Source organism: Molothrus ater, chromosome 10, assembly GCF_012460135.2.
Source record: "Molothrus ater isolate BHLD 08-10-18 breed brown headed cowbird chromosome 10, BPBGC_Mater_1.1, whole genome shotgun sequence".
Classification (NCBI taxonomy): Eukaryota; Metazoa; Chordata; class Aves; order Passeriformes; family Icteridae; genus Molothrus; species Molothrus ater.
In genome coordinates, this window is record NC_050487.2 from 15,532,080 (window position 1) to 15,557,269 (window position 25,190).

Here is a 25,190-nt window from a genome sequence, read left to right on the forward strand (position 1 = left end):
AGCTGTGTGTACCTCCCCAAAGCCTTCTTGTTTTTAAGTTAGAAATTGCTGCCTCAAGTCACAAAATATAGCGTTTTGAAATTGTATTGATATGTTCTTGGCACAAAAGAAAAATAAACTGCAAATGCAACCAATAAAGAAACCTGAGCTGCCCTTTGTTTCTGCAGGGCTTAAAACACTAAGGGGAAAATCTAAGCAACAAAGTCCATTGATCCATGGAAAGATGCAGTCTGTTAGGACTGGTACACAGATACCTATTTTGAAATTAGCTTGAGCATGTGAAGGCATAACTTACCCTTTGAAGCTTCTAGATTGCTCCATCAGGTTCCTTAAGATGACACTGATGGAGACATCATCACAAGGAATCACTTCCAAGTCAAGCTCCTTTTTAAAACAAGATACCCCAGGGCAATTTTTTTGTGAAGCACCTCCACTAGGAAACAGCTTCACCTGCTCTCTTCATGGCAGCCGCACTGTCCCTCCTCGGCAGCTTCCCCATCACCCAGAGCCCTTCCAATTGAAGTCATGATCAAATAATGTAGGAAGGTTAATTAATCATTGAATGAATACAAACTTACACACATAAGTATGCACAGACATGTGCACATCCCTGAGTTTTTTATTCTGCATCATTAGCTCAGGAAACTGGTAGAGGCAAAGAATAAGGAGAGAAACCAACAGTTGCTCACATGGATCAACACTTCCAGGCTCTCTCTTTTGCAGCTCATCTCACTCATACTTGTGGTTTCAACATGTGATTCACATTAGGCCCCCTCTGCTCGCCATTTGATGGTTCTGCTAAACAGATGTGAATTTATTTAGTCACAGAGCCTGCTCTTTACACTGCCTCTTTGTAGAACAGATGGGCTTTTTTTTTTCCCTGTTCAACAGTGTTCAGACAACGATCATACCCAATGCACAGGTTTGCTTGGCAATTTCAAAGGAAAAGGAACAACAGATGAACATAGGCACAATCTCACAGGAGTTCTTTTCAGCAGCCTGGACACACCACAGGAGGTGATGGCCCTGATGGAGAATGCCAAACTGCAACACCAGGAACGCCCAGACAAGACCAAGGTCCTCAGGGATCAGCCCCAAAAATTCAAGTAAATGAGTGATGCACACTGCACCTGGCAGGGTCCAGAATACACCCATCACAAGGCTCTCCTGTGAAAGCTTGATTGGAGAGGGAGCTGAATGAAGGGTAGGCTCCTGCAACATTCATGGGGACATGAAAACATGGCATCTCCTGGGACTCTTCAGCTTGGTGAAATAGCCTGGAAAAGCTATCCACTCCCTGTGTGGGCATTCTTCTTTCTGCACTCAGAGAGCCTTTGGCACTGGATGAAGCAGAACTGCACAAAGGCCCTCTCAGAGCAGAATAAGACTGCCCACATGAGAAGCATGCCTGGAACAGCTATTGCACTTTAAATTCACACCCTGGCTTTGTTTTGCAATGGTTTCCCTGTGCAGAAGGGCCCTGGGCTTCAGATTCAATTCCTCCTCATGTTATCAACAGCTGAGCACTGCTCCCATCTGAGCATAGGATGTGGCCTATACCAGAGGCCAAATTACAACCTTGGAGAAGGATGAGCTTCCCTTTTACTTTGCACTATCCTGTATATGGATGCACCTCTCTATTGCTTCAGGAACACAACACTGGTGACTTCTCCCTAGCAAATGGCCCTGCTATGTGGGTAAATCATCTCTGCTCTACCACAGAAACCAAGGATGTGTGTACATGGCACACAGGAACACATGAATGCCATGCCCACACTTGTGCAAACATCTAATCCCTCTCCAAAGCTGCAGTCCTGTCCCTCAGACACAACTTTGCTCTCCCTGCACTGCCCACCTGTTACAAAGATGACCTCAATTTCTACCAGAATATACTTAGGACTCAGGATTAAAGATAATAATTTTTATATATATACACACACACTTTAAATGTGGTTATATGAAAATTCAGTTTTCTGGAGAATGAAACTCCCAATTTCAGAAAGAAAGTAAAAGTGGAATTCTCTGCCTGAAAGGCAGCCGGGACACAGCCATTAACACCCTCCCTGGGGGCCCTAAAGCTGAACATTTCCAAAGGCAGAAAAATGTGTGGCTTTCTTCTGGGGGGGCATGCATACAATTAAGCAGTATTAAAAAGCTAGTAGGTATTAGGCAGAAAAATATTTTCAATAATAGAAGACTGGGACTGAAAAGGACAGCTGAGACCTTGCAGGGCAACAGGCACTTCCAGCTACAAAGCACTTTGTGTCTTCTGAGAGTTTTTCCTTTCTTTTTTTCCTTGGCAAGCTCTGAAACACCACAGTATAATTTTCATTCCTATTAATGACCGTGCCATCCAAATACCCTGTGTATGGACCATACACCAGCACTTCATTCTTTTCTACATCTTAAGCAGAAGCAAAAAAGCAAAACACTGTGAAAGAGACTTTCATAAGCATAAAGCAAATTTATGTGCCCAATTCCCAGAGGCTGGTTGCTTAACCTTCAGTATGAGACTTCAATAACTTTGAGCAGTCAAACAACTTTCCTCCGTGTGAGACAAAGGAAATTCCCTCCTGCTTTGTCCCACCTGCTCTGCAGACCTGGTGGGGCTGGTGCTCCTGCTGGGGCAGCACCAGTAAAAAGACAGAACATGGCACCAGGAACAGGGCTCCCAGGCATCCCTTCAGGAAGTGTGGAAAACCTTTCCAGGCATCACTCTCCATCTGCATCCCACCTTCCCTGTCACCTCCACCAAGGCACTGAGGACAATATTTAGCCCCTCTTTTACAACATTTTGAGCTCAGAGACAAGGTGTGGTCTGTAAGAGCAAAGCGCACAGAGCCAAAAAGCATCCCAAATTTCAAGTATGGATATAGAGATCTCAGTGGAGGGTTAAAACTGAGGGGGAGCAGAGCTGGCAAAGGCTCATGATGGATAGCAGTGAGCTGTTCAGAAGAAAATTAAGAAAACATTTTGAATTCCCTCCTAAAAGGGAACAAATAGATCCAACACTCCAACAGAAGGGGATTTTTTGCATCTCTGAATGATAGTGCTTCGCTTCCATGGCCCGCGGCTGCTTGGGAAATTCAAAACTATTTCTCTGAAGAATTCACTTGGACAAGCTTTATGGCTTTGATCAGTTAACTATTTTTTAATGCTAATCCACCCCAGTGATATTTGTCCTCCTTTTCCCCATGTGCACAGAAGCACAGACACAGACAAATACTACACAAAAGCAAACATTAGCCAGATGAACAGTCAGGAACAATGACATCCAGAGCCCATAACCAAACACCAACTCCATTCTGTTTTATTCCTTTCTATTCTAGCAGTTCAATATCCTTTGGCCCAGTATGACCCATTAATGGAAATTTAGGAATCAAATTTTGGAACCCAGCAGGTATAATGCTCATGCAGTGATTTGGCCACAACTACTCTCACTCAAAAAATCTAAATAATTTCCCCTAAAAGTTGGAATAAAACACATGGTTGAAAGACCTTATTAGAAATATAACACAAACGCCAGCAAAGTAGCCAAAGTCCTCCCCTTTCTCCAGATTAACAAAGGTGCAGAAGTAGTGATTTGCTGACATCTATGAAGCAAAGATTAAAACGAGCCAAGAGAAGGACTGAAATTACCAGACACCCATCAGCTCACTGGAATTGCTCTAAGTTCCACCACAATCTCAGGTGTAGAATCCAAGCACTAGGCTAAGCAATATTCCATTTACAAGCTCAGTATACAAATTTGTCCTCTTGTTTAGGGCACCAAAGTCTAAATGTGCACCCAGAACATGCTGGCTATCTAAGCCATTATTCAATTATCAGTCCTACTGATTGCACCATTGTGATATCCCATGACATAAACAACAAAAAAATGCCACTATACCAAAAAAAAGCCTGAGTAAATGACAGTCCCTGCTCTGCAGCACCTTTGGTATTCAGGCTGCTATCTGAACTTTGCTTGCTGTCTTTAAGTAACAGATTCGGGCAGTATTTCCTGTGGCAGAGAATTACACAGGCTGATTATTCTCTGTGGAAAAGTGAAGAAATCCTGGAAGCAATTTTCTGTCTCAATTGTTCCCAGAGTGCAGGAACAATCTCTTAGCCCTCTTCCTATTTTCTGCTCAATGCCATCCAGGCTCAGCAGGCAGAATCCATCAGGATGATGCTGCAGGTCTGGGTCCTGCAAACACTCACCCAGGTGAAACCTCACACATGAGCAGCCCAATAGGCTTCAACCAGTGTCAGCCTTGACCTTGGCCACAAAGGCTTTAGGGGACAAGAATGAGACAGATGAGAATTCAAAGTACCTGGGAAATGTTCAGTCCTAGGTAAGAACGGGCTTATCTCAGCAGAATAACACAAATGAAATGTTTCTGATGCACACTTCTTAACCTTGTTCTTTTAAAATTCACTCTCAGGTGCATGGTGTGATTCTTGGGGTGTCCTGTGCAGGGCCAGGACTTGGACCTGATGATCCTGATCCACCCTTCCAACTCAGCATATTCTATGATAATTTTAAAAAAATCAAGGAAGATCAGCTGTACCTGAGAATTGCACATCACAGGCAAAGCTCCTAAGAAGAAAGATCATTTTCTCAAACTAAAAATTTAAAAAATTCATTATTATGGGGGCCAGGGGGAAGGACAGATATTTTCTACAGGTATAAACCCCCACACTTCTAAAACAAAAATCTAAGAGCTGATGGCTTTCTACCAGAGTCTGAAATCATTCCTGTGCAAAACCACTGCAAGTCTGACCCACAAAATAGGGCAAGAACTGAGTACTACATACTAATCTGCACCCCTCCACATATGCTGCAGCAGCAGCAACTCGAAATACGAATTTTTCAACATTTTGGCAATACATACTTTTCACCCAGGTACATGCCCACACTCAAAATTATTCAATCAGAACCTTATTTTCCACCCAAATGAATTTTGATATAAAATATTCAATTCGGTCTAATCAGTGGGGCTTAAACATCAGTCAAAATATTTTCTTGAATTGACTCCATCAGTGCCAGAGCACGAGAAAAACCTCTTTAAATAATCTGCCTCCAAAGGCAGGTACTGACTTTTCAATTGTGCTATTATTTTTTTAATAAAAGTAATATTAAAAATATTGCTACTTTTCAGCCAGTGCTGCTGAGGGAGGGACAGAAAAGGACAGGGGGGCTGCTGCAGAATCACACTGCCAGTCTGTGTATCACTTCATTTTCAAATGAGGAATTTGGTAGTAAACAACCTTTTCCTTGTACACAAACATTTTTAATTTCATGCCCTGCTAATCATACATCTGTTAGAGCTCCTTTTCCACCCATTCCACTAACGATAATAAAAGAAAAATCGTCGCACTAAAAATGCGGTTTGTCTGAAATGAAAATTGAGTAATAATCAACGTTCCTCTGTGGGATGAGGAAACGCAGCAGCACTGGCCTGATGGAGGTGACAAAGACATGGTTTGAAAAGGGATGCCTTCACACACCAGCGGCCCTTGCTGCTGGCAGCCCCTCTGTGCCCCCGTGTTTGTGTAAGAGCCCTTTTGGGACTGGTTCACCCAACAGCTTCTCTCAGGTGATCCTCAGCAGGCTGGTACCACCACCAGCAAAGCCTCTCCTGCTGTCATCACCTCACTCACCAGCACCTCCTTCCTCCCCATTTTCTTCCCCTTTGCTTTTTCCTCACCTCCTCTATCGGCAGGATATGAATGTGACAAATGCTACAGCACTGCCCTCACTTTCCCAATCTCCTTCCAGTGGTGAGAACCAGTGGGCCTCAGCACATCAGACTTCAGATTTGTGCAGTACCTTTACCTGGGCCTTCCACACACCAGAGCTCACTGATGTGCTGCTCAAAAGTGCACTTAAATATGTGATTACACCCCTGAAAACAGCTCCTTATCATCTCTTCAGTAACATTAGTGCAAGTGTTGAGGTTGTTATTTAAGAGACATGCCCAGCTGAAATTCCAAGTTAATCAGGCCCCCAGAAACACCCACAATCAAGACCATCTGATTTGGCCTGAGAAATCATTTTTTTACAGTAAGACACCAGAAGGAATTGCCCAGAGAAACTATGGATGCACCATTCCTGGAAATGTTCAAAACCAGGTTGGACAGGGCTTGGAAAAACCTGATCTAGTGGAAGGTGTCCCTGCCCATCACAGGGGAATTCAAACTAAAGGATCTTCTTCAAAGTTCCCTTCCAACCCAAACCTTTCCATGATTTTTTGATTCTAAGATTTACTGTCTTGCACTGCCCACACTCCTCTTTTCTGGACTGCTGACACACAGCTTTTGCCTTTTTAGACTCCTCCTATTCCCATAGCTGTGCTGGGCCAACTCCAACTCAGAAATATTGCACTTGTAAGACCTACGCAATGGTAACTGAGAGTTTTAACAAGCAGCAAGAATCCGTCTGAAGCCTAAGGCAATGTGGCACAAAGACATTCTGGGCAGAGGTACATGACTCTGCTACACCTGGGACTCCTCTCTGGCCTCCACTCCTCACATTAGCATGCTGAGCCCTCTGCTCCTTCCACAGCCTGTTTTCTAAAGCACGATTATCTACATAAGCTCTCCCCTGTCTTCACCAGAAGTGCAGTTGTTTGACTAATCGGCTTTAAGGAGACTTGTGAGTTAACTAATATCAATTAATTACTCCCATTTTGCAGATAAGCAAACAAAAGAATTTTAAAAAGCAAAGCATTCTGGTCTAAATTAATGGAAGGGAAATCAGAGCCCAAGCCCACTCCTTGACCTGGGTCCAGAATAATCAAAGGCACTGGGGAGAGGACCTTGGCATCCCCAGGTCCCTGCCTTGCGCTCAAGAAGCAGCACCAGCCCTGCCCCACCAGCCCTCCAGTTCACTGAGGATGCACAGGCAGCCTTGAGATCTTTATTTTACTTGTGCTCTCATGCTAAAGCTGCAGGGATTAGAAATGCTACAGTACAAGCCAGCTTTTTATTACTCAAGAGACAGTTTTAGCCCAGCTGCCCAAATGCAGTTACCCCAGAGGCATCAGCACCACTCCAGCATGCTCACAAGGGAGACATGATCCAAACCAGGCTGTACCTAAGATTAGGTGACCATGACCAGCAAGAACACAGGCACTGACACATCCCTTCTGTCCATAAACAAACGCATTCAGCTCTGGATTCTTCTGGCCTCTAATCAGAGTGCATTCAGTCAAACAACCCTGCCAGAATTAACAGGGAAAAGGGAGGGGATAAGAATAAAAAAAGACTTTGTCGAGCAAAAGTACTCTTAGACACATTTGATGTAATAGTCATATGATTAACAAACTGTCATATCAAAGTTTTCTGCGAAGTAGGAACACTTTGACAGTTCATATTTTAAAAACTGACATTTTGATTCATTACTGTAAATAGCACTCTGTATTAAATATTGTGACAAGGCATACAGTGTATTTTTTGAGCTCTATAACATTTAGGAAGTACTGAATTTTTTTTAGCCTTTTTTTTAAGCACGTAGAATATCAAAAGCAGTTAAAGCAGAACTCCAAGAAAGCTTCTAGAGGAGAGAATCATGATTTCTGAAATAACCTACTTCTCTGCCGTCATCTCAAGCACTGTTGGGAACTTAGGCCCACAAGGATCTTAATGTACTGTTTGCATAATAAAATAAGGAATTGTTTCACAGAACAAAAGAGCTATAAGGAAAGTGGCTACATTAAATAATGTAAAATTACTCTCTAGCAAATCATCCTGAAGCTGGCAAAGAGGGAGAGCACTAAAAGGTGCCGAATTACCACTCAGAATATCTGAGTGCCAGTTCATAACCAAGATGAACCACACAAGGTCCAAATGACTGCCCAGATGTGCATCTTGCTCATCTCCCCAGTCTTCAGCCATGTGTTTGGCCCCCTTCTGCAGCCCAGCCACGCCCATCCCAGACAGAGGCAGCCCTCCCTCACTGCTGGGGTGGGCAGGAAGGGCTGCCCCATCCTTGGAGCTACCAAGGACATCATGGACAGAGGTCCACAGCAGGGCAGCTCCCACTGCAGGGATGCTGTGAGACACCAGAGCCCACCAGCCTAGACAACTTAATCCCCTTACAACTCCCTGCTTATGGATGCCTTTCTCTGGATCACCAGTACCAGGGCAAACAGGAGTGGGACCAGAAACAATACTGTCAATGTTCTGCATTTCCTGAAAAGCAAACTACTCAATGAAGAAATCAAAAATAACAGCCCAAGCTACCACAAAGATCTTGCTAGAGCAGCAGAGGAAAACCAGAGGCTGCCTAGCTGTTTGCAAGAAGCTCAGGTGTTATGAGGACCGCAGTCCAGTGCTTTGGAAAGAAAAATGGTTACCATTATCACTGCTTGCAGCCAGCTGCAAGTGGATCTCTGGGCTCTGTCTCCTGACAGAATGGATACACTGCCATAAACATGAGCCCAGAGCCTTCTCCAGGACATGATGAGGCTGTCACACACCCCAAAGATGGATCACAGCACTGTTTCAGCGGGAGCTCGATCCAGCCCAGCCTGCCTTTCCCCAGGAGCAGCTACACACCCCTCACACACTGGAAATCTTGTGGATGTGTCTGCATGCCAGCAAGTGTGGCAGTAGTAGTGGTCTAGCCAGACATCCAAAACATATTGGCACCGCTATAATTTGTCCATTCACCAATATGTTTTCCTAAAAACGCCCATATGCTTTTCCTGCAGTTCCCATATGCTTTTGCAAAGAGAAACAAAAACATTTTGTTAGTCGCGAGCGATTGATCGCCACATATTTCACAGAAGTCAAGTAGAAAAACAAAAACAACAACAAAAAAAAGCAGTCAGCTGCTTCCCCCTCCTCCTCCTCCTCTCTGTTCATGGAGGGAACTGTGAAGAGCAGGAAAAAATTCAGCCCACAGCAAAATACACACACCGCTCATTTTTTTTGCACTGCAAGATATTCTAGGAATTACAGGAGGAATCTTCATTAAAAACAAGCTATCAAGGATCTGGCAGCCAGTGGCATTCCAGACAGCAATTCAGCATCGGGTGCTCGGCGCTCGCTCGGGTCCTCGCCACAGGCAGCGCAGCCCACAGGAATCCACGCTCCTGGAGATGCACGTTAAACAAGCCAGAGGGTGGGAGGACAGGGTGGTAAAGAGGTCACAGCCCTTCCAACTCACAGGACAGCTCGTGTGAGGCTTGGTCTATCTCCCTGTGTAGGTATAAAGCCCCCTCTCACACGCAGGGCTTCCCAGGGAGGTGCTGCCTTGCACACAAATCCCAAAGCGGGCGAGGGGACCGGGCAGGCTCGGTTCAGCTGGGAGCAGGCACGTGGGTGTATAAGTATGTGTGTGTCAAGGCTGGAGCGTGTGGGAACCATAGCTGTGTAGTTAAAGACTCATTAAAAAGCAGCAGACCCAGGGCCAACGTTCAAAGAGGAGCAATGCAAAACATTTCTCTGGAGAAAGATTAGCGTGTGTTCTTCTTTACACAAATAAAATTAAAGAGAGACTCATAATATAGACAAATCAATTAACTTCTGAAAAGCCAAGGGCACTGCATGCAAGAGCAGACAAGAGGGGAAAAGCTTTGTTACAGGGCCACCAAGGCAGTGCATAGGCTTTCTTCCCCGGAAAAGAAATTCAGCTATTGCTGCATGCAGTTCTGATCTTAGTCCCAGCTGCATCACACTCATTGTTACAGGGACACAGCTGCTTCCTTCCCAACAGCCATACACATACCTATACATCACTGTGACCTTATGCACCAAGGGCTGGGGATCATCTTTGCAGAGACTGTGCTAAATACCTGAGGGCAGAGGTCAAAAGACTACAGGAGTGCTTAAATCAACAGTTCCAGTCTAAAAAGAAAGAGTTGGAAGCTGACTGTCTATATAGGATCCCCTGAACAGCCCACAGCCTTCTATCACAATAAAACTTGCTGTGATGCAGTCCCATGTTCAGTTCTCCCACAAATTTAACCAGGAATGCTCTTTGCAAAGCTGGTGTTTTCTTGCAATGATCTAATCTCACACTAAACCTAATGAGAGACCAGATGCAACAGGTAAAGAGCCCAATTTTTCACAGAAATGAAGCTGAAAACCCAGTCAAGAGAAGAGAAATCAATCTCTTGCACAGGACACAGAGTAAAAAACCAATTTGTCAGACACAGCTTGCTCCACAAAATACATTTCATGATATGTTTTTGTCTTGAGAGGAGTTGTAAGCACTTGAAAATCTGACTTCACCACTCACAAATGCATTGATGTTGTTGTTCAAGTGCTGACTAGAAAACAAAACTAATACTGTCTCATTTAGTTAACATAAGGACATCTTAAGTTAATTTAACAATGGGCTTCTTCCTAGATTTCATATTTATAACAACCCACTGGGATGGTTTATTAAACCTAGCCAGAAGAGCCACCACAGAAAGAGTGAGACTAGCAGAAGAGCTACCATTAATCTTCCATAGCCCAGCAACTGGGAAGATCAGGCCTTGAACCAGATTCTGTGCTCTTGCTATTAATCTCCTGTCCTCTACTTATTAATCCCTGGTCTGTCTTTGTCTGTCAGCATTTATTAATGGCAGCAACTGTTTGCAGTAAACAGGATACTGAAATCTCATCTCTACCTAGACATAATTTACCCACAAAAAAAACCCAAAAAACCACAAAAATTAGACTCAAGAAGAGGGTAAAGGCAGAAAGCAGGGATGCACATTGTGTATCAAAAGAGAAGAATGAGAGTGCAATTAAATTCAGTGACACAACAGAGTGAAGATTCACTGCTCCTGATTTTGGCCCGTCTCATGCTCCTAAAGTCAGGTAACATCGTGGCAAACAGAAGCTCCACTGGTCACAACCACCAGGGTAGTTGGTCTCTCATTCTCTGCTTCTCAGCAGGGCTGCACAAGCTGCTTCCTTCCCCCCGTTGCCATGACTTGGCAGCACCTCCAGCACCTTTCTGTCTCCTGGGGCAGCACAACTGAGAGAGGCTTGAGGACAGACCCACTGCCCTGACACTGGTGCTGCCCTGCAACCAAACCATTCTATCATGGCATGGGCACAAAGGACAGTTTGTGTCCTACACATAATCCAGCAAGGGACTCCTCCAATACTGTGGGCTGGTTCATCACCGTGATCCTTAAGTCACAGCTAAATACCTCCAGTGAATTTGACAGAATTTGGAATTCTGAAGAATGAATTCATTTGCTCCTCACATTAATTTCTATTTGTCCAGTAAAACACAGCTAACAATGCAGCCAGCCCTCCATCACCAGCTGGGAACATCCACAGCCTGCACAGAGCCACATCATGGATGGGGAATGAGTTCAGGTCCACAAGCAGGAAAGCTCTGTTCAAAGAAGAAGTCAAAGCAACACAACCCACAGCACCAAGCAATTGTTCCCAGGCAACACTCCCAATCTGCAGGAGGGCCTGCATGTTTGCTAATTCCAAATTTGGACCCAGAAACAGTAAAACCACCTCAAGCTTCCTGGGCAGGCTGGCATCCCACCATCCCAGGCTTTGGAGCCCATCAGCTGTTGAGGACCCAACATGGTACTGAGGTCTTCCCACTGTCCCTAAACTCAGCAGCTGGCAAAAGCTCTGGGAGCTGATCCATTCCTCACCTGGAAGCAAGGCAGCCCCGTCAGGCACCCAGTCAGACGTACAGACAGGCACTTCCGAGGGACTTCTGTGGGTGCAAACAGAAAGGTCAGAATCAATGTTTTGCTCACTGTAAAAGCAGAAAGTAAATCAAGCTGGCTGTAATGCCTCGCCAAGAAAACAGCCCCAAAAGGGCATGCAAGGCCAGCTGCCCTCCTGTACAGAGCAGACCACAGCCTTTTTCCCTCTCCTCTGACACAAGTAATGTGTCAGTCTGTCCCTGTTTTGACCCATATAGGGGTTTTTCACTCGTTGGCAGCACAGATTACATCTGAGCAAGTGTTGGGGTAGCTGAGGTTTATTTGTAAGAGAAGCTACTTGTTTTAAATCACTGCAGAGCTGGTGAAAGGCACTGACGTAAGGGCTGCAGGTAACAAAGTCCCTTTGAAAGCCTGACCAGACGCCCTTCTGCCTCTCATGCTTAAAGGGCCTCTTCTTCCCAAGCCTCAGCCACCGCTCAAGGCCAGGCATGAGTCACTCCCACAGCACTGGCTCTGCCATGCGAGCATCAAGGAGCACCAAAGCAGAGATGGGATGCATTAAACACACAGCCATTGTGAAAAAAGAGTCAGGGTGGAACAACCCAAACCCTACCTCCACCTTCAGCCCTGGTTTCCTTTCTGGGTGCCTCCAAAGACACTCAATTAAAGAGAAAACAGAGTTTTTTCAAGTTACCACAAGCTTTTTTCAACCAGCAGTCTTTAATACTTCCAGCTTATTGACATCCAAGCTTACTCTGATGTTTTCTATTTCCTTTAATCTCAGTCCTGGAGAAGAAATGAGCAAGTTTAAAAGGTACTAGTGACAACTAGCAAAAGGTTCACCTCGACATTCCCCTGGTCTCCCAGCCCACCATGCTCCTGGTGTCACCAGGTGACCCCCAGCCCCTCCTAACTGCATCCTCACCCCTATTTTCCTGAGATCAGCCAAGGATCAAAAGTCATTAAAGAGAAGGGGAGACACTTCTAGCCAGTTGCATGTATTGCTTTTTTAATGAAGTCAGGCTAAAACTTATTAGCCCCACCATCAGCTGTCTTGCTGAGGAGAACCAGGACTGCCAGGGCAGCAGCTTTGCCCTCCTGGTCTGTGGTGAAGGAAGGGCAGCAGAATTTCAGCAGTTGCTTCAGATCCACACCGAAGTGCAAAAAGCAGAGAAAAATCTGCTGAGAACCTGCCCACACAGACACTGGATATTCTTTTCATATTTGCCATGACAAAAAATTCACGTTAACATTTTTGCAAGCACTGTAAGCCTGTATCAAGTATCAGCAAAGAAGCAGACAGGTGTCCTGACCACAGAGGAGACAGCATATGCAAACAGTTAGGAATTTATTACTATTGTTTTTTAAAGGGAGAAGCAAATCCCAGAGATTTTTCTGTGCATGATACATTTTCTACTCCCTGTTTGATGTTGCTTTCAGACTTCAGACTTCAAATAGCTAACACTAACCTATGTCTCAAGCCTGCTTTAAACTGATGCCCCTTATGAGACCAGAAATGAATGCATGGTGAATCACTTATGCCACACACAGTGAGGGTGATGAGCAGTGGTCCATGTCTCCTGACTGCTGCATGGGCACGGGTAAGCTGGGGCACAGGAGATCCCAGCTCTCTGTACATCAGAGCCAGATAACTCAGCATAGAGCCTTTGCAGTTTTGGAGCTGAGAGCACAAGCTCCAGGTCAAGAGCCCAACCACAAGTCAGAGAGAACCACCCAAGCACTGGCATTTTCTGCAAAAAGTGGAGGGAGATACATAACCTGCACGGGCTGCACTTCCACTCTCTCTTGCCTGCCTTTAGGAGATGTTTAAGAAAAGCTGCATTTTAATTAGCAGCCCCAGCCAAGGGAATCTGATCTTGACAGTAAGTGAAAGGGAGCAACCCAAAGTTACAGACTTCAGGCTGTGTGGGTCTCAGCTCTTTGCTTCTCTGTGGACATTACTGCTTCCAGAAACTAAATCAAAACCCCACTTAACTTCACAGAGGTTGCAATTTGCATCCAAAGTACTGCCTAAGCCTCAGCTGTAATAAACAAATACAGCTCCACTGAAAACTAAGGAGTCATTCTGAGTTTGTCTGGTTACAGATCTGCAGACCCATAAACATTACAGCTCATCCAACCTCCAGCTAAGTATCTTCTAATAGAAGACCATTATCCTTGTCAGATGGATTGGGATAACTTGTCTAAAGCTCTCTTGAATAGTCATTAGGATTGTTAGGTTTTGGTGGTTATATTTTAAGAATAAACCCCAGCAGCTATTAAACACTGGAACAAAGCATGTTAACAGTCCACAAACAGAGCTGGAGTGGAAATATAACTATGGTTTGGGATTTTCATTGGGAAATTGGTGAAATGGAGAGAAGAAAGAAAATACAAAACCTAAACTGAGCTGTGCATATACACTGAGAAATCAACAACATTATTTGACAGGTAATGAATGAAAAAGAAACACAGGGAAGAAGGAAGCAAAATCATGCCATTCTGTCCTCCTTCTGAGCCTTATTAGTATTTTGGGTATAGTGCATAGACAAGATGCTGTGCAGCCAAGGAAATACAGATACTTTTTGCTGGCTGTCCCTAATAGCTGACCTCAGGGTGGACTCCACTCCCTGGAGCCTTCCTCACCTCCTGGTAATAAACCATCCCAGTGGCAAACCTGGCTGTACTCCCCAGGAGCAGAGCAGCACTCCTGACCAGTTTTACAGATCTCTGCCCAGGGATGAACACCACTACACCCATGCCATGGACACACCATTGTCTTCTTTAAACCATCTCACCAAATGAACTGGTTCCCTCCAGCAAAAGGCCACTCCATCTGCTGCAACCAGTCTCCTATTCAGACTGCTGCTTTGTCACAGCTTTGCTGATAAAGGAGAATTCTGTTTTGTTTGGGTTTTTTCTGTTCTCCTGACCAAATTATATTGCCAAGAATCAATTAGCAGCCAAGCCTAAGACAGGGAGAAATGGAGGAGTCTTGCTTCATGTTTTACAGAAAATACACAAACACTCCGGTCCCTGCCATGGGATGTGCCAATTATGAAAGGTCATCAACACCTCACCACAAAGAAGTCCATTTTAGCAGCTCCTCAGCCTGTGAGTCTTCTGAAGGTACAGCCCTGACCAGGACAACTCTGGGTCAGCCAGGTAGAGGGGCAGTGGGGAACATTTGAGCTATTTCCTCATCTGACTTTAATTTTATTCATTTATCACTCAAGCCAGGGAAGTACTCTGATCCACACATGTCCAGACTTGGATCTGAAGATGTGCTAAGAGTGTAACAAGGGCACTGTAGTGCCAGCCCCTATCTCACAGCCTTTGGGCTGTAGGATGGCAGCAGATGGGGGCCACACATCCCAGCTGCTTTTCTGGGCTGGCACGTCACCACACCTGCAGGTATGGCTGTCACACCCACACAGGGGCCTGCACCAACCACAGCTCTCTCCTGGCTCAAAAGGGAAAGGGCAGGGAGTTACATAGACACTCCACACACACCCACCATCACCCAGTGTGTGCACAGGGGTGCTGGGAGACAGGCTTATTTAGAGCTCCACAATTGCACTCCATCGTAATTCCCTCCTTCTCTTCCAGTCCTGGATACAGCCTTAAAAATCCATAGCTCCAGACAGCTAGCCCACACACCGCTATTCCAGCTCAGCAGGGAGAGCATAAACTCAATTTTGCCAGTCAAACTGGAAGGAATAAAAAAAATAGTAGTAGTATTCTGTTAAAACCAAAGAAACACGCCCCCATCAAACCAAAGACAAAACAGAAGAAATTGTACGGAGAAACAGTCCTTGCTATTGCTTCCATGGCCAAGAGTTGCTTGGGTAGCTCAGGGGCAGGAGGAGAGCCACTGTCTGCCACTGTCAATGCAGCATGGCACTGTCCTCCTGTACCAAAGCACCACTGAACCCTGACAGCAGCTCGTCTTGGAGAGGGTGTTTGGACATGCTGCTCATGGCTCTCCAGCCCTGTTTGCTGAGCTGGATCTGCAGAGACAAACATCTGGGACAACAACCACACAGGCTCCTCTGGCACTACAAATCAATAGCTACAAGTACACAGGAACATCCAGCACATCCAGTACCCAAGGAGGAAGTGGCTGCCAGCCCCTCACCCAAGCCCCTGCCACACACACTGGGCAGGTTTGCTCCCTACTTGACAAGGGCCTTCTTTCCACCAGCCAATGTTGGAGCTTCCCAGAGAGACCAAAGAGAAAGTCAGGCATAGCTCAAATAAGCACCTGGATCTACAAACAACAGATTAAATTCTCAAGCTACAAAACTATGTTTTAGCAAAAGTGCAATTGAACTCCATGTACTTGTTACATTTCTAAATATACTCTGGTTGTCAAGACAACAAAGAGACTGATGGATCTCTAAAGTGTACTGTATCCATTTAATTGTCAGCATTTCAAACTGACTCAAGGAGGGAAAAAAAACTGCTGCGTGATAAGTCTAATTGTCATGGTTACCACTGGCTAACCCCATAATAAAAATATATATATATTCTGGCTAAATGTGCCAAGCCATGTGAGGAGCAGATGGGAGACATTCTCATTACTGCAACAGCCTCCACTGGAAAACTAAACTTGAGGAAAGATGCGAGAGACTTTACAGAGATCTCAGACACAACAGACACCGTGGGCTGCATCTTCCCAGGCGTTTGGCAGCAGTTCCTTGGGCTTTTCCGCTGTGCTTATCCTCCCCAAGCGTGTTGGGACAGCCCATAGGGCTGGGGCTGCCTCACTTGTGAACATTCTGGTTTGGGGAATTTCATCCCTCACCAAAGAAAGCCTGATATGTGAATTGCTACTCCTTAAAAGCCTCTGACAACATCTGATGAGCAACCACCTGGGCTTTGCACTCCCACCCACCCCCTTGCACTCTTCTCTCCTGATGGCAACACCCAAGCCCACAGGAATGGCTGTGCCAGGAGGCTGCTTCAGCCTGGATCTTCTGCTCCCACACTGTTAACACAGCTAAACCAAGGACTATGTCCAGGCTTGGGGATGAGAAAACAAGTGGCAATAAACAGGCCACTACTGCAAACACACCAGCCTGAGGCTGAGTTGGGAGGCGTCAATGACTCTCAGCCAGCCTGTGCAACCCATCTGATAAGTGTGATCCAGCAGTGTGGAGAGCCCCACTATTCTCATGAGGTCCCTCCTGAAAGGGATGCTTTCCAAAAAGAACCCTTAAACATCGACTTTTGACACGGATCACCTTCAAATAACATCTGAGTTATCTACCTAGATATACAATGATTGTGGCTTTCCTTCACTGATCAGAACTCCTTCCATACATTCAGTATTCACTTTTCTTTCATTAAACCAAAGTTAAAGTTGCAGGAGAAAGGCATCAGTGTCATCCAGGTATGAGAACCAATGGAAAACAATTTACATTCACCTGGTGAGCACTGACTTAAGATTTGGACTCAATGAGCCTTATGGGTCCCTTCCAAATCAAAATATTCTGTGATTTCAACGAAAGGGGAAGTTTCTAATTAGTCTGAAGCTTACCCAACATTTTTGACAGAAGCTATCTCAAAGTTGAATCATCCTTAAAATCTTCCCCAAACTGTTGCACTCCTTCATACAGATAAAAACTCTGCTTCTTTGCTGTCAGACACTTTCAGGGAAACCATAAGGTGTTGCCTAAAACCATCTCCCAGAGAGCCACAAAGTAAAATCTGGTTGGAAAACACTGCTTAAGAGAAACGCCACTTTCCAGGCGCCTCAAGCAACACATCTGAGTTCGTGATATTTTCCCTGGAGCTTGCCCCTGCTCATTAGCAAGATGAACAATTTCTGAGTTCCAAATATGAGATTCTCAGTGATGTAAAATGAACTTTCGTGCCTACCAATACAGTCGCTGTGTGGTTCACCTCTTGTGCTGCTTCACAGAGTGGTCTGTGCCTGGAGATGGGCAGGTTAATATCAAAACAGAAGTAGCACAGAAGAGTCATCTCTGGGGCTTGTGTGAGAATTATTTCAAATAGTACTTGAATTAGGAGATTAAAACGAGTCTTGGGCACAAAGAAGCCTATGGTCTAATGTAAGTCAAAGGGACCTAGAGGCAACTGGTGTTTTACAAGTATTTGGGTGCACCCAAGCCAATGCAGCATCAGCGATTTGTCCTCAGATAATTTCCAAAGTAAGCATTACCCATAAGGAGTTTTAAAGAGATTATAGTCCTGAAAGCTGCATCCACATCTTAACTGAGCTGAAATCCCAAACAACCAAAAGCTTAAAATTATGCTTCTATTTCAACAGCATGCAGGTGCGGGAACCTAAGTTTGGGTTTTCCTGTTACTGAAAGTGCTCGCCTAAGGCACCATGCTTTTACAGTTATGGCTTTGGGACAACTGTTACATTCTGTACCAATAAAATATGTGCTCTCTGGAGCAAACTCCCCAGGATGACTCCTTTGCTTTGGCACAAATGGACTCATTTGGTTTAGATAAAAGGATGTTCCCTTGCATCATTTTAATTTGATTTTTTTTTTTTTGGTAAGATAGAGAAACAGTTAATTTTGCTAAATGAGTTCTGTTGCCATGACTTCACTGCAGACAAACACAAAGCCATCAAGCTCCTTTTCCTTGGGCACTGTTTTTTTTAAACAGGTATTTGATCATCTTGATTCTCTTGCTTCTTTTCTCAACATCTGGATTCCCAGCAATATCCTGCAGTCAGACAGATACAAAAAGGCTATAGCTACTCAGTAAATTACAGAGATATTCCTGCACACACTCTTAACCCTCACAATCCACTTCTGCCAGCTGTGCCAATGCACCCTCTGTGACTCTACAAGCAGGGTAGCACTGCCTGCAATAGCAAGCAGCAAATATCTCCAAATGAAACCCTAAATTTAGGGGATTAGACCCTGAAAATTGTAATTCCCATGCTCCCACCAAGGGCCAGCCAGCAGGTGCCTACTCACCATCAAGCCAAGCTGCTGCCCAGGATTTTGCCCCAGTCCAAAACCAGAAGTCTAAAGTCCTTCCCACTGCCTCAGTTTCTCCAGTGGATGAAAAAGGCTGCACATGCATCATCTGCCTCCACGGAGTGTTATGACATTGGCTGGGTTAATATTCATGGAGTACACTGGGGACTAAGAGTATTATAGACTTTACTGAGGGAGAGAGCTTTTTCTTTTTTAATGTTTGCATTGAATAGACAGACTAAGGAGAAACAGCATTTGTAGCCTACAGCCATTATCCTGGTAAAAGGCTTATTACAGCATGCAGCCTACCAGCTCACCTCCAACCAGTCTCGCTTAAATGCATGTAGGTGGAAGTGCTGCTCATTCCAAAGAACTTTCTTTTTCACTGTCTCTGTCTGATGGAGACTCTGGATAGCTGGGCTCACAAGACAGGGCTTAGGATATAAATATTTCAGTACGAGCTTGTTGTTCAGTACCTATTTACAGCAATCACAGAACAATTAATTACCTCCCATCTAAGACTAATTCCCATCTCTACCAAAAAGGGGGGTAAGTTTTGTCCCAAGACTTTCAATTTCCTGATGAGTCACAGCAGACATACTACAATAAGCTCAATACTTCAATCAGACTGTTTCTTATCCAGATATATTCAATACATTACTAAGATGTGGAGTGTGCTATTTTAAGGTCTGATTTCAGGCATTGTATGCATAATGCTTTCTCATCTGAATACACGCCTTCTCCTGGATGAGACAGATGAACGTCCCACACCACCATCCCTTCTGCCCCCTCAAATCCTATAGGTAAATAAACACTGCAAAAGCAGAAAGTAAAGAATTGCACATTTGATGCACTGATTTCTACAACACGCAGCCCTCTCTCCCACTTTGCTAGCTCATTCCCTGCCCTTTGGCAAGAAAATAACTTATGTGACAGCAGCATCTGATGAGAAGAAAACATTCACAGACTGCACAGGTTGCAACAAGTCCACAGCGTCTTGCTTTCTTCATTCTAGGGCCAAGAATCATACATTTCTTGTTCTGCCCCAAGGAGCAACTCTGCATCCCTGTACGAATATCCTCAGTTGTCCCCAGTTCCCACGCCACCCACTCACAAGCTCCAAGGCTCCATCAGGCAGGCAGGAGACACTTTGCCCAACCTCCAGCAAAATAGGTAATGGGGATCAGCAGGTGCCCTGTGGTCCTCATTATTTACTCAATTTAACAGATTTAGATATAATTTATTGTGTCAATTGGGCAATTGTTCCCAGCTGGGTCATTTGAGCCTGCAACAGGCTGCAGTCTGCCTCAGCCTGACCACAGCCAGCTGAGGAAACTGCCTCAAAGCAGACTGTGAAGAGCAGAGCCATGGTCACATCTCCCTGGACCATGTGCAACCCTAAGTTCTCAAAAGCAATGCAGTTAAAAGCTCCCAGACACCAATAGCTGCCTAAAAAATGTGTGGCTATGATGACAAATAGGTTAAAGAACACGTTTGCATGACAGACTGGGTAGAGGTGACAGACAGCTGTGCTGCTGGTTGCAGAGCTGCTGCTGGGCCATCAAGGACATCAGCTGCTCTACGAGCAGCCACAGCACAGACACCACCTCAAGACTACCCCTGTGCTAATTGCTAACAGCAGTTTTCCCCCTGGCACAACTGGACTGTGCAAGCAGTTTCTGCACAAACAGCAGCAGTGCCAGTTTCTGCCAAGCCCATGCTAATTGCAAGTGATTCCAGCTCAAATGCTCTTAAGTCAGAAAGTATTTAGGTGACGTGTAACCAAGGTCTCACATTTGTCTCACCAGCTCTCCCGTGGTGAATGAACACACCATCAGCTATGAAGATCTGTCACAGCTTCTTCTCTTTCTTCCTCCTTGGAAAAACTTTCTCATAAATTCTTATTTTACGCCAACAAAAGTGCAGGACATTTTCGACCATCGCAATGCCCTCAGCCTGTTGGTGTAACTGAACTGTCACAGAGCACAGAGGACATGGTCACCAGTATTCCTTTCAAAGCAGCACATCCTCCAAAGGCTCAGCAGCTCTTCTGGTGCTACTTTAAAAGTGTCACTGTCTCCTCATTTATCTCAAAACCTGAGAGCACCTTAGGAATGTTCAAATAGTTTCACAAACTGTGAAAATGAAAAGGGTGAATGAGGAAGGATCATTTCACCTGCCCAAGCCCAGCTTGGAAGGACCAAGGAAAGAGATAGACTGAGCTGTGTTTTAAGTTTAAAACCCAGTAAATATCCTCTTGAGTAGGCTCAGCTAGGTCACTTTAACTAAGGTGAGAATATTCACCTATATTTTATTGATTTCCATTAAATACACTATTATCTCAGTCTGGGTGCTTATTGGACAGGCACCAGGCTCCACAAGACCTACAATGACATTCACTTTGAGCTGCAGGTGACAGAGCAACACAATCCTAAATACACACAAGACGCCAGCTGGAAGCTCAGCACCTCTTCTCTCCATTTCTTGAGTATCTGTGGTAAAACTTCTTGAGGAAGTCTGCACTGGGCTATCCAGTTCTAACCAGAACAGAAACATCAGCTACACTGTGCAGTTTTCCTCTCCTGTAGATGGCAACCAGCTTCCTTGGAGAAAGCATCAGGCAGGAGCAGAGACCAAGGGCTGATGGCTTTGGCCATGCTGCAGAAGGTGCCTGTGGAGTCACTGCCCTAAGACTAGTGCCAGTGACTTTCTTAAAACTAGTGTTATGAATAAAGAGAAAATATAGGACCACCAAAAAAAAAAAAAAAAACACCTCAACTTAAAAGGGACCATAAATTACCTTTTTTGTTTCTTTTGGAGAACAATTCTAGTAGCATGTGGGTCTGCAGCCTAAAGAGACAACTGAGGAGATACAAGCTCATCTGATATTGTTAAAACATACAAGACCAGGATTCTCCCATGCGAGGCAAGTCTGCGTGTCCTCCTGAAAAGCCATTTGGAAAGTTTCTAAATGCAGTAGAAGAAAAATAATCCTGCTTGGTCCATGCCTGTTTCTCCCTCTCCTCCCATTAGCGCATGGGGAGAAGGTTGGCTTAGAGCAATACCACATTTCAATTTGAATATGAATCACTCCTCTGGTGAGAAAACAAAACAGAAGCCCATTTCATATGAGCCTTATCTGAAGATATAATGAAAATCAACACATATAACAGGAGCAATTGAAATAAAGCATGGTGAAAATACTGCCTCAGACAAACAAACAACAACACTTTCCATTCTAGAGGATCCCAAAGTGTTTTACAAACTCCTAGAGCCAGGAATAATATCATCTGCCACTGAAACATGGCTGTCTCTAGATGGGTACTCAGCACCATGTTTTAATTCATGATGGAGGGAAAAATGTCATCAAGTAGGAACTGAGAGAGTTCAGGACAGCATGATCTTCAGTGGGAACTGCACCATTCTTCTGGAAAGTGGAAGTTGGGCTTAATTTCGATTTTTACAATTCAATGTGCCATGTGGGGCAAGCACCTGAACATGCACAAGATGTTGCACTTAAAACTGAAGTGACTGGATGTATAAAGATGGAAATCCAACTCATGTGTGCTGGTATTTTCCAACTTCTGACTCAAAAGCAAGAAAACAGCAGCTAGGTAGATGATTAAAATTTCTGAACCTGCCTGGGGATTACAAATTAATTTCTTGTCATCCCACAGAGCTGAAGGGTCAGTATTTCCTCCCCCTGGTTCAGCCCAGATGAATTTAAAGGTAAAATGCTTCTCCTCTCCCCAGCTGCCCTCCAGCAGGCACAGAAATATTCAACACTCTTAGGAACAGGCTGGAAGCAAGCGCAGCATTACCATTCACCACTGCTAATGAACGTCAGTCTTGCACTTCAGCTGTACTGAAACACTGACAGAAACTCCATTTCCACCCTCTCTCCTTTGCCCCTTGGCTCTTCCCATCCACCTGCTGCGACTGTGGCTCACCTCACAGGCAGGCATGGGCTGCTGTCACAGAGCTGGCCAGCAGAGAATGCTCCAAACTGAGGCCTTTCTCCTGCTACTGAAACAGCAACAAGAACAGAAGTCCTTCAAGGGCAGGGGATCTGAGCAAGTGATCTGCACATTTCCAAAGCTAAATGTTTACTTCTCCTCCTGGCAGCATCTGGAAGCTTGCAGACTATTTATCTGCATCTCAGAAACAGCTATTTAGTCCTGCAAATACATCAACAATTCACCTTGACTCAAAAGAATGGTTTGTTGAGCTCTGAGGAAACAATGAAAAAATCATCCTTTTCCTACTTTTCTGCCAAATGTCTGTTAAAGCTTTTCTGAAAGGCATTTACTTAATCTTTTCCCACATTATATTATATATACAGGCACTATTCCAGAAAGAAAACAAAACAAAACTTGGTGCACAAACGCAAACAAATCTGGTTTTGGCCAGATCTGCCTAAACCAAAAGCCAGCTTCCTCTTCTACTGGCTCAGGAGCAGACACCCAAAGCCAGATAGCTCCTAAGATTTCTGAGAGGATGACTTTTGGGTAGGCTTATTTGAGTTTGTCTTCAGTACCTTGGGACTCTGTGACAATTCAAGGGAAAATGCCTTTAAAATGAACATGGATTTGAACAGCAATTTGAAAAACTACTACCAGGCCATTTTTCTCTATAGCAGTGACATCTCTTCAACCATACAATCATATTCTTGCCAGCTGGGAGACTTGTTCTCATCTTGATTTAAGCAGACCTAATTAACTTCAGTTTTGTTGGGCAGGGGGAAAAAATCTACAACTCAATAAACAAGAAAGGAAAATTACAATGAGTTTAACATGCCATACAGGTAAAGGGAATTGCCAGGAGATTCAGGTAAAAAAAATTCATCACTGATTCATCAAACGAGTCATTGAGATGTCTTAAGAACAAGCTATTAAGAGAAGTCACTCTTCCTCTCCACCTTTTATTATTAGCTACTGCTGGAAGTGAGCTTTTCTGCAAATCTCAAGACCATTTTGAAGTGCTGGAGATTTTAGGAAGTGAAAAGTAGTTCTCAAAATGAATTGAACTGCTTGAAAAATCTTTTATTAAAAGTTGTATTGTGCTTCTTTCTCACCACTTGGTATTTCAGATGAACTACCCACTACAAAAAAAAAGGCCACTGTGCAGCTCTAGTTGAGGGTCCAGGTTGGATGGGGCTTTGAACAATCTGGTCTAGAGGAAAATGGCCCTGCCCAGGGAAGGGCTGGAAGATGATCTTTAAGGGTTCCTTCAAACCCAAACCATCCTATGAGAGCGCCAAATTTGGTGATACAGGTGTTTTTAAGTTGTAGAAACTGAGCAAGAGAGAAGTTACTGAAACAGGGAAAAGACAAGGTGTCCAGTGCTACTGGAGAAAGCCACTTCCAAAACCCCAGGAGAACCAAGGATCCCCTTGTGTCAGCTCTGCCACAGCCTCGAGCAGGACTCTGTCAGGGAGCTGGCACCGCCTGCAGCCAGCAGATTCCAGAATCTGCTCAGCCTGGCAGCAGAGTGGGAGGTGAGACTGCTGGCAGGAGCAGGCGGAGCAGCAGAGCTGGTGGAGATCATAAATGGAGGAGTGTTGTAAAACACGGAGGTGAGCACAGGCTGACGCTCACCTTCACAGCTCCCCCCAGAAAAGCACGGCTCTCTCAGGCTCTCACGGCTTTGAAACACATCCAGATTTCGCTGGATCAATCCAGGAACCTCATTCCTATGCATGTTTGTTCTCACACGCAAACACGGCGAGGTTTTAACCACACACATTTTGCACAAGTCCCGCAGGCCCGAACTTTCAGGTTAATCAGGAAACTTGGTCTGAAATGGGATTGTAAACCAAAGGAAAGAGATTATAGATAAAGGCAACAACCACGAAGAACTGCAGAGCAGTTTGGGTGAGAAGGCAGCTTTAAAGCACTTCAACACTGAGATACTGTAAAAAGAGGACCTTTTCTTAATACAGGACTTACTTAAAAGATCTTCCAAAACTGATTTAATCACATGAAAATATGGGCTAGGCTCCCTGCATTTAATATCACTCCTGAGTGGAAAGTTCTCATCAAAGCCATAACATATTCAGTTCCAGTAGAACAATTAGGTGACATTAGGTAGGCAGTTGTGACTCTCAGAAATAAATGACCTGGCTATTTACCACTATGTGCTATGCCTTTAAAAGTTTCCAAAAGTAATGGTCTGTTTCTGTGCGTACTGGAATATTCAAGAGCATTTCATATCGTTTCTCATATCAAGAAAAGAGCAATTAGATCAATAATGAAACAGGAGAGCTCCCTTTTACTTTCTGCGGTTTGCAAAGAGGTTCATGTTTCTGTGTGAGCACAGCTCTTGTTTTAGTGATGTGAAAGTGTGTGGTTTGTGCGATACTCAGTTTCTTCTAATATTCAAGTTTCTGTTGTTACCTACCTACAATTTACAGTAAAGGATCTTTTATTCTCACACCTCTCAATCTCAAAATTAGATCAATTTTGCCAACAAGATTTTATTACCCATGCAAACCTTTAACAAATACTGGAAAACTTACTGACAACACACTCCTCGTTAATACAGCATGAAACCACCCAAGACATCACTACTGCTACCAAGTCTACCTGTACATGTGTCTGTCTAC

General features: G+C 44.5%; 1 protein-coding gene across 1 annotated transcript in view; it reads right to left on the reverse strand.

The window, feature by feature from the left end:
• Positions 1–25,190, reverse strand: part of LPP (LIM domain containing preferred translocation partner in lipoma) — a 319,560-nt gene that overhangs the window by 215,080 nt on the left and 79,290 nt on the right. The window contains exon 4 of the mRNA XM_036388370.2: positions 11,604–11,668. The gene's annotated coding sequence lies outside the window, so the exon portion shown is untranslated. The remainder of the gene's footprint in view (positions 1–11,603; positions 11,669–25,190) is intronic.